This window comes from Garra rufa, chromosome 4, assembly GCF_049309525.1.
Source record: "Garra rufa chromosome 4, GarRuf1.0, whole genome shotgun sequence".
In the NCBI taxonomy this organism is placed as follows: Eukaryota; Metazoa; Chordata; class Actinopteri; order Cypriniformes; family Cyprinidae; genus Garra; species Garra rufa.
The window spans coordinates 43,425,510-43,437,190 of NC_133364.1; positions in this window are offsets into that span (position 1 = coordinate 43,425,510).

Here is an 11,681-nt window from a genome sequence, read left to right on the forward strand (position 1 = left end):
ATTGTGGTGAACTAAATTGAAAATAACATGTATTTTGTGAAATTTAACTGAATCAAACTGGAATGAAAAAAAAAAAAAATACTGAGCTAGACTTAACTGACCTGATAAATACTATACTAAACTAGACTGAAATTAATAGAATTATACTGAAATCATTTAAAAACAACAAATGCATTTTGTGGAATTTTACTTAATCAAACTGGGCTGAAAAAACTAAAGAAGTAAACTAACCTGACCTAATTCTAGTAAAATGGTCTTAAATTAATAGAATTGTACTAAACTTAATTAAAACATATGCAAACAAAAGTATCCTAAACTGGATTGAACAAAATTGAAATAAAGACTATATTTTGTGGAATTTAACTGATTCAAACTGGACTGAGAAATACTAAACTAGATTCCTAATTGTACTAAATTGATTTGAAATAAACTATATTGAACTGTAGTGGGTAGAATTAAATTGAGCTGTACTCATTTAACTGCATCAAACTGGACTGACAATACTGGGCTAGACTGAATTGAACTGAGCTCAACTTATTGTACTAAACTGGACTAAAATAAATAGAAATGTATAGAATTGTACTGACCTCAATTGAACAGAACAAATGTATTTCCCAGAGTTTAACTGAATAAAAATGAACTGAAAAATACTGAGCTGGGATGAAATAAACAGAATTTTACTGAACTCATTTGAAATGAATTAAAGTATTTTGTGGAATTTAACTGAATCAGACTGGAATTTAAAAAATACTGAACTAGATTAAACTGAACTGACCTGAAATAAATTCTACTGAACTGGACTGAAATAGAATTGTACTAAAATTAATTGAAAAGAACACATGCACTGTGGTCAATATAACTCAATCAAACTTGACTTAAAAAATACTGAGCCAGATTCAACCAAACTGACATGATCTGAAATTCTGACAATTCTACTGAACTGGAAATTAACAGAATTTTACTGAATTAATTTGAAAAGAATGAATGTATTTTGTGGAATTTAGCTGAATCAAACTAGACTGAAAAATATTAACCTAGATTGAACAGAACAGACATGAACTAAATTCTACTGAACTGGGTTGAAATAATTAGAATTGTACTGAACTCATTTGAAAAGAACACAAGCATTCTGGGACTTTAACTCCATCAAACTTGACTTAAAAAATACTGAACTAGATTAAACTGAAGTGACGTGATCTAAATTCTACTGAACTGGAAATGAATAGAATTGTACTGAACTCATATGAAAAGAATGAATTTATTTTCTAGAATTTAACTGAATCAGACAGGACCGAAAAATACTGAGCTAGATTGAACTGAACTGACCTGAATTAAATCCTACTGAACTGCACTGAAATAAATAGAATTGCACTGAACTCATTTGAAAAGAACATGCATTGTGTGCAATTTAACTCAAACTTGACTTAAAAAATACTGAACTAGATTGAACTGAACAGACATGAGCTAAATTTACTGAACTGGGTTGAAATAAATAGAATTGTACTGAACTAATTTGAAAAGAACACATGCATTGTGTGCAATTTAACTCAAACTTGACTTAAAAAATACTGAGCTAGATTAAACAGAACCAATCTGAAATAAATTCTACTGAATTGGATTCTGATGAACAGAATTGAACTGAACTCAATTGAAAAAAACACAAGTTTTTAATGCAATTTACCTAAACCAAACTAGACTGAAAAACTAGGTAGTATTAAACTGAACTGCCCTGAACTAAACTATATATTTAAATAGACTGAAATGAATAGAACTAAACTGAATTACCAATGAACTGAGATGAAGTGAATTATGCTGAACTCATTTGAAAAGAACGAATGTATTTTGTGGAATTTAACTGAATCAAACTAGACTGAAAAATACTGAACTAGATTGAACTGAACAGACATGAGCTAAATTTACTGAACTGGGTTGAAATAAATAGAATTGCACTGAACTAATTTGAAAAGAACACATGCATTCTGTGCAATTTAACTCAAACTTGACTTAAAAATACTGAACTAGATTGAACTGAACAGACATGAACTAAATTTACTGAACTGGGTTGAAATAAATAGAATTGTACTGAACTAATTTGAAAAGAACACATGCATTGTGTGCAATTTAACTCAAACCTGACTTAAAAATACTGAACTAGATTGAACTGAACAGACATGAACTAAATTTACTGAACTGGGTTGAAATAAATAGAATTGTACTGAACTCATTTGAAAAGAACACATGCATTGTGTGCAATTTAACTCAAACCTGACTTAAAAATACTGAACTAGATTGAACTGAACAGACATGAACTAAATTTACTGAACTGGGTTGAAATAAATAGAATTGTACTGAACTCATTTGAAAAGAACATGCATTGTGCGCAATTTAACTCAAACTTGACTTAAAAAATACTGAATTAGATTGAACTGAACAGACATGAACTAAATTTAGTAAACTGGGTTGAAATAAATAGAATTGTACTGAACTAATTTGAAAAGAACACATGTATTGTGTGCAATTTAACTCAAACTTGACTTAAAAAAATACTGAGCTAGATTAAACAGAACCAATCTGAAATAAATTCTACTGAATTGGATTCTGATGAACAGAATTGAACTGAACTCAATTGAAAAGAACACAAGTATTTAATGCAATTTACCTAAACCAAACTAGACTGAAAAACTAGGTAGTATTAAACTGAACTGACCTGAACTAAACTATATATTGAAATAGACTGAAATGAATAGAACTAAACTGAATTATCAATGAACTGAGATGAAGTGAATTATGCTGAACTCATTTGAAAAGAACATGCATTGTGTGCAATTTAACTCAAACCTGACTTAAAAATACTGAACTAGATTGAACTGAACAGACATGAACTAAATTTACTGAACTGGGTTGAAATAAATAGAATTGTACTGAACTAATTTGAAAAGAACACATGCATTGTGCGCAATTTAACTCAAACTTGACTTAAAAAATACTGAACTAGATTGAACTGAACCAATCTGAAATAAATTCTACTGAATTGGATTCTGATGAACAGGACTGAACTGAACTCAATTAAAGAAGAACAGTATTTAATGGAATTTAACTAAATCAAACTAGTCTGAAAAACAACCTACTGAAATTAATAGAACTAAACTGAATTATCAATGAACTGAGAAGAAGTGAATTGTACTAAACTCAACTGAAAAGAACATTTCAATTTGTTTATATAGAAATTCCGAGGACACAAAAAAGCTCAGGTTGGAGGTAAAAGAAAGACAGAAAGGGCTGTGTACTTGTCTTCCTGCTGGTTCTCCTCGTTGTCACTGAGGTCGTCGTCGTCCACCAGGTGTCCGAACGGCTCTGAGGAGATGGACACCATGTTGGACAGGATGACCCTGCTGTCGCTGCTGCCGGTGAGCAGCAGCTGGTCGTGAGAGTGATTGTACCTCACACTCCACACCCTGAAACACAAAGCACAGCGTCAAACTCGCCCGCATTCCTGCCCTCGCTCTTCCACATCACCAACGACACACAGACTTATTTCTCCTTTCTCTTCCTCCATCTCTATAAGCCTCGGGCACGGCTCAGAAAAGTATCCGAGCCCTCATAGCCAGGGATTGTGGGAGGATAACTCAGCTGTCAGCAGTAAAATCTGGCTCAGTCAAGACTTCTCACTAACTAATCTGTCTCCTATCCCAAAATATTCCCTAATACCTCCCAGCCCGAGGCTCAGCCGAACCTCTGTCGCTGCAAACACAAGAAATGAGAAACATGTACGGGACGCTGTTGTTGTGGCTCTTTCCTATCTAAATAGGATCAAAACGGCTCTGATTGATCCGGCGCCTCTATCTTTAAGAGATAGCATCCTGTGGCTGACATGCTATCATGCCTTGATTGGTGCGCGCGTGTGCATGTGCGCACAGAAAGCGATACGCGCGATTCTGAGGCAATTATATCCAGTGACTCACACCTACGAGGAGATACTCTCTCACAATCACACGCACACACTCTCCCCTTTCTCCACTGAAACAGATCTGCAGTGAGCTAAATCGAGCTACGCTAACACACCCCGAAGCACAACAACACACAACTATAGCATCAGCAAGATGTAAGAGCACAGATATACACACACTAATTAAAATACTGTCTTTTACATTTAAGATAACCATGTTGAAACCTGACACGCGCAGATAAAATAGCACAGGAAGGCTGGCTTTGAGTGCCGCTGGTTTCAAGGAGGATGTGAGAGATCATGCGAACACAAGCTTTAAACCTCACGGAAAAACGATTATCTTTGATGTGACTGAAATACAATTATAAATGTGTCTGGAAAGGTAAGTCGTATTAGAGAGATTAACGGCTAATTAACAGAGATCTCACACACAGGCATGCCATTTACCAATGGTATAATGAACAGAAAACAACATACAGGTAGTCTCGTTATTTGACAGATTTGATTCTGTTTGGTGTGTAATACAAAATACATTATTTAGCTGTATTTATTTATTTATTTATTTATTCTACAATGGTGTTTTAGGGCCGTGTTAAAAAAAAATCTAAGATTACGAGATTAAAGTCGGGAACTTCTGCAGGTGCTCTCAAACTATTATAACTTTAATTGCCACAATTAAATTTTCAACTCAATTCTTGTAATTTCAACTTAATTCTCAAAAAATTTCTATTTTATTCTTGAAATTTTGACTTAAAATGTTTTGAAAATTGACTTTATTCTTGTAAATTCGATTTTATTCTCAAAACATTTTTACTTTATTTTCGTAATTTCAACTTTATTCTAAAAAAAAATCTATTTTATTCTTGAAATTTTGACTTGAAATGTTTTGAAAACTGACTTTATTCTTGTAATTTCGATTTTATTCAAAACATTTATACTTTATTCTCATAATTTCAACTTTATTTTCGAAATATTTAGATTTTATTCTTGAAATGTTGACTTTATTCTCAAAACATTTTGACTTTATTCTTGTAAATTCGATTTTATTCTCAAAACATTTTTACTTTATTTTCGTAATTTCAATTTAATTCTCAAAAAATTTCTATTTTATTCTTGAAATTTTGACTTAAAATGTTTTGAAAATTGACTTTATTCTTGTAATTTCGATTTTATTCTCAAAACATTTTTACTTTATTTTCATAATTTCAACTTTATTCTAAAAAAATTCTATTTTATTCTTGAAATTTTGACTTAAAATGTTTTGAAAATTGACTTTATTCTTGTAAATTCGATTTTATTCTCAAAACATTTTTACTTTATTTTCGTAATTTCAACTTTATTCTAAAAAAAAATCTATTTTATTCTTGAAATTTTGACTTTAAATGTTTTGAAAACTGACTTTATTCTTGTAATTTCGATTTTATTCAAAACATTTATACTTTATTCTCATTATTTCAACTTTATTTTCAAAATATTTAGATTTTATTCTTGAAATGTTGACTTTATTCTCAAAACATTTTGACTTTATTCTTGTAATTTCCATTTTATTCTCGAAAACCTTTAGACTTGATTCTCGAAATTTTGACTTTATTCTCGAAACATTTCGACTTTATTCTCATTATTTTGAATTTATTCTCGAAATATTTTGTCTTTATTCTTGTAATTTTAACTTTATTCTCTAAACATTTAGACTTCGTCAAAACATTCAGACTTTTCTCAAAACATTTCGACTTCATTCTCGAAACATTTAGACTTTTTGTATTTTTGTCTTTATTCTCTAAACCTTTTGACTTTATTCTCGAAACTTCAACTTCATTTTCAAAACATTTAGACTTTATTCTCGAAACTTTGACTTTATTCTCTAAACATTTCAACTTTATTTTTGAAACATTTTGACTTTGTTCTTGTAGTATTTCGAATTTATTCTCATAATTTCAAATTTATTCTGGAAACATTTTGATTATTCTTGAAATTTCAACTGTATCCTCGAAAATATTTTTTATTTTTTAAACATTTAGACTTTATTCTCATAATTTAAACTTTATTCTTGAAAAATTTTGATTTTTTTCTTGAAATTTCAATTTTATTCTCAAGACATTTATACTTTATTTTTATAATTTAAACTTTATTTTCAAAAAATTCAATTTTATTCTTGAAATTTAGATCTTATTCTCGAAACATTTGGACTTTATTCTTGTAATTTTGATCTTATTCTCGCAATTTATCGTAATTTAACTTTAATTTTAATAATTTTTCGACTTTATTCTCGTGATTTCAAATTTATTCTCGAAACATTTCGATTTTATGCTCAAAACATTTAGACTTTATTCTCAACACATTTCAACTTAATTCTTGTAACTTAATAACTTAATTCTTAATTCTAGCAACTTAATTCTATAATTTTATTCTCATAATTTCGAATTTATTCTGGAAACATTTCGATTTTATTCTCGAAATTTCAACTGTATCCTCAAAAATATTATTTTATTTTTTAAACATTTAGACTTTATTCTCATAATTGTAACTTTATTCTTGAAAAATTTTGATTTTATTCTTGAAATTTTGATTTTATTCTCAAGACATTTCGACTTTATTCTTGTAATTTCGACTTTAATCTCTAAACTTTTCGACTTTATTCTTGAAAACCTCGACTTCATTTTCTAAACATTTAGACTTGATTCTCATAATTAGTAAATCACAACTATTCTCTAAACATTTTTAAACAAATATTAACATTTTATTATTTTAATAAATGAAAGCCAATAATAACTGATAACAACTAAGCAGCAAATCAGTATATTAAAATGATTTCGGAAGGATCATGTGAAATTAGACTGGAGTAATGATGCTGAAAATTCAGCTTTGATCACAGGAATAAATTACATTTTAAAAAAATATTCACATTGAACACTGCTATTTTAAAGTGTAATAATATATCACAATATTTTTTACGTTTTATTAAATTTATATTTTTATTTAAAAAATGCAGCCTTAGAGAGCAGTAGATGCATCTGTCAAAAACATTACTTAATTATTCCAACTCACAGTATTTGAGCAGTAGTGTAAGTGTACATTGTTAGGCTTCTTGTGCCAGTGTTTGTGTGTGTTTGAGTGTATGTCTGTGTCTAACCAGTGAGAGTGCTCCTCCAGGCACTTGACGGGCTCGTTGATGTTCCGCACGTCCCAGAACTTGACTTTACAGTCGTCGCCACAGCTGGCCAGGTAATACTGCTTGTTGGGGTTGAAGTCCAAATCCCGCACCAGCTGCCCATGAGCGTTTTCAATGCAGTAGATCTGACTGTGAACAACAAAAACATCACACACTCAGACCAACGCAAATGAGAATGCAAACCAACAACTGAGACTGAGTGATGGAGAGAGCAGCACAGAACAGAACAAGTAGAACAGACTGAGTGGGAAAGCGAGAGATAAGGATAGAGCATTTCATGAATCAAAAACAGCCTGAGCGTCTGGGTCTGAAGGTCAAACCTCCATCAAGCATCGTATAAAAGTGTGACAAGCCATAAAGCACAGGCTGCTGGCGTCCTCTCGCAAGGTGATGACTTCCTAGGCTGCAGGCTGGATTTGCTTGTAAAGGTGCTCTGTGTGTGTGTGCTTTAGAGGACCTCAGGCTCATCTGTATGCACTAAACACAGTCCAGACGTATTACTACACCATCACGTCTGGATTTTTCTACTCCCATTAGCCGGCTATCTTGCCACACTCTCATTAGACAATTAACATGCTAATTAAAAATCTCATTAAAACAGGTAGTGAAATATTTGACATGTGAGAGTGTGTGGAGCTTCAATTAAGTCTCCATTCAAGTCGAGTCTAACGCAGCCGCTGGAGAGCCATGTTAACATTGAGAGTCTTGTTTTATTGAGTGGGAATATTAAATCAATAGCAGAGATCGTTAATATTTCAACTAGGGCTGCAACTAACTACTTTTCGGCCAATCAGATAATCAGACAATTATTTCTTGCAATAGATTTTGGTGTGAAAAGGCTTTTACATTTGCCAAAAATAAAACTTTTTATATGTGACCCTGGACCACAAAACCAGTCTTAAGTCGCTGGGGTATATTTGTAGCAATAGCCAAAAATACATTGCATGGGTCAAAATTTTTTATTTTTCTTTTATGCCAAAAATCATTAGGAAATTAAGTAAAGATCATGTTCCATGAAGATTTTTTTGTAAAATTCCTACTGTAAATATATCAAAATGTAATTTTTGATTTGTAAAATGCATTGTTAAGAACCTAATTTGGACAACTTTAAAGGTGATTTTCTCAGTATTTTGATTTTTTTGCACCCTCAGATTCCAGATTTTCAAATAGATGTATCTCGGCCAAATATTGTCCTATCCTAACAAACCATGCATCAATAGAAAGCTTATTTATGAAAGCTTTATTTCATGTATAAATCTCAGTTTTGTCAAATTTAACCTTATGACTGGTTTTGTGGTCCAGGGTCACATATTAAAAACAAACAAGCAAGCCCTGCCCAGATTTAAAAAGTAACGCAAAAGTAACGTAACGCATTACTTTCAATAAAAAGTAACTAAGTAACTTAATTAGTTACTTTTTTAGGGAGTAACTCAATATTGTAATGCATTACTTTTAAAAGTAACTTTCCCCAACACTGCTAACAACTATTTAGGTGATCAATCAATATGACAGTTGTTTTGGCAATCGATTACTCTGACGACTGTTTCGTTTTTAATTTTAAAATATATTTCCTTTTTTCATTCTCCTTCCATAAATTGTAAAGCATAAAATGTCTCATTTTCAGCAGTGAAACAAAAGCTGAATTCAAAAAAGCATAAATATACAGCTTTTCATTTTCTACACTTTTATAGGATAGAAACAGCAGAGTAATAGTAGAAGAAATTTAGCCAAGCAGTAATGGCAATGCCACTGATGAGATTACGAATTTATCACATTTGCAGATAATAGTATACAAGTCTAACCTCATTGAGCAACACAGAGCCTAAATATTCTGTGCCGTCAAAGACACAACACATAACACTATGACCTTCATTGAAATTAATTTTATTTTCATTACTGATGAAGGTTCTCTAACAGTACACAGACCCAAATTAATTGATAATGCCATTTATTGCTGACCATCATTATCAATTTGTAGTAGTGCTTTTGATTAGTTGTTGTAGCCTTAATTCCATCATCAAAAGTTGAAAACACAGGCTCAGATTATCAGACTGTTAAATAAGTTTCCTAGAGTTGAGGTGCACAGGTTTATATCAGAAATCGTGTTTAGAAGCTAATCGAAAAATGGACTCAATGAACTCAATGAAGACTTAACTCAGACTCCAAATGAGAGACTCACGAACAACATTTTAGTCTTTAGGTCTACAAGGAGAAAACTTTCTCAGAATACTGTGACAGTGTTTAGATACAAGGCTGTTTTGTGCACTCAAATGTCCTCAGGAGTTTCGTTTCTAGAAAGATGACAGTGGTTTAGTTTTTCATCCACTGACTTCTAAGTATTTAAAACAGATTCCTTTTAAAAGCATGCCATTAAGAAATTAAATGTAATTCAAGTAAAAACTGCTTTTCAGTCACACTTGATTAGGTGGCATGTACTATGTACCTATCCATTTAATACAATATACTTATTATGCACATACTTGTTGGTCCATTGTAATTACGGTAACACTTCAGGGAACACATATTCACTATTAACTAGCTGCTATTATGGATTATTAATTAGCATGCATATTACTAGCACACTGGCAGTTTATTAGTACTTAATAGTGAATATGTGTTCCCTAATCTGAAGTGTCACCATAATTACATTTAAAGTATTTAAAGAACCGCAAAACCTCTATAATCCTAACCCTAGCCCCACTCTTACTAGGTGAATTTTCCACAACAAGAAACAAGAAATAGTTATGCTGTAAATTCATAGTCTTGTGGGTATTTAATGTTCATACATAGCAGTTATGACCACTTTTTTAAATTATTATTTTTTTAAACAGTTGCTGATCTCTGTTAAGTTCTATAGTATTTATTTATTTATTTATTTTTTCATACTGTGCAAATCAATTAGTTGCTGGTCCTTATTGAATTCCATGGTATTATTTTCCAAACTTTGGTCCCCATTGACATCCGTATTATTTCTTTCCATACTATGGAAGTCAAACAGTTGCTGATCTCTATTATGTTTCGTAGTTTTTTTTTTTTTTTTTTTCAAACTGTATAGACCTTTTTCCTGAGTAAACGATGAGCGCCGCCATTACGAATTCTAACGTCAGATTGAATGCTTTTCTGTTCCGGTTTCCATTGGAAGTCATTCAAATAGCGTCCATCTGTTTTTAATGTAGCTAACGTCCGCTGCTTCGTTTCATCTACACACTCATTAAAGTGAGGCACTGACAAATGACGGTCATTGCGACATTGCCAAGTGATGGCGCTATGGAGCCATGTGCTTTTTAAAAACATTTTAATAGGTTTAACATTAGTTTATTAGCTCGGAATATACCCTAATTTGACTAGAAACAATGCAGACCGGAAATGCAAAGCATTCTTTCAGTTAAAGGGTTAGTTCGAGCATTTAAGACATGAAGTTGTATGCAATCCTTATCAGCACTATAGTGTATACACACTGACCCACACTGCGTTCACCTCCCTGGTCAGAGTTCTGGCCGCTGGAAGTTTTTCAAGAAAGTAGTCACGGTTAGTTTCCGGGGCCTCAAAACTGTGCGTTTTTACGTGAAAAAAATATATGCGTTTCAAAGCTTGATTAATTTACATCACAAAAAACACTCCTGACAAAAATCATACCTCAGTTTTAATCGGCACTATATTCTTCCCGTTTCCATCAATCCGCGCTGCTGTCAGTTCGCACGTTCCGATTAGCTGTTCCATTACACACTCGAATGACAACGACGTAAAAAGTAGAAAATTAACAATGGTGCGAACTTGTAAATTCCCAGGTTGTGACCACAAGAATGTGCAGGGATCGCCGTTCAGATTCCATCGTTTTCCTGTTTCTGATATAGTTATGAGACAGCTTTGGCTGGTTGCCATCGGCTACTCTGCGGGAGCTAAAATATCCAGTATCAAGGATTTTCGTGTGTGCAGTGCTCACTTCAGCGAAGACGATTACATCCCCAACCAAGGAGGAAAAATCAAAAAACAGATTTTAAAGAGTTCTGCTGTACCAGTACCACGGGTAAGCTCTATTTACTAACTTTATGTTGCATACGACAGGTTTATTTTGAAGCTAACGTCGGTTTTTAGGCTAACGTTACACTGAGAATAGTCTAACCGGGGCAGTGATAGCATCGACAATAATCGACTGTCTATGTGGTGAGAAAATCGTCAAATGTCATAACTAATGAATTGAATTGAATCTATATAACACAACAAAATATGATGCTTTGCTATATTTGTTATTGTCTGTAACTATGCGGAACGTGTGTCGGTATCATCGTGTTTATAAGTGTGCTTGAAGTCACATACAGGTAGGTCTAAACCAGGTATCTCCAACTCCGGTCATCGTGAGCTACATTCCTGCAGCTCGATGTTTTCCTATGACAGGACACCTTTCTCAAATGAGACATTCTGTACAAGCCTGCTAATTACCCGTTGATTTGAGTCAGGTGTGTTGCATCAGAGAAAATCTAAAACCAGCAAGACGGTAGCTCACGAGGACTGGAGATCCCATGTCTAAACTGTACAGTAAACAATCTGATAGACTCCTGTGGAAAT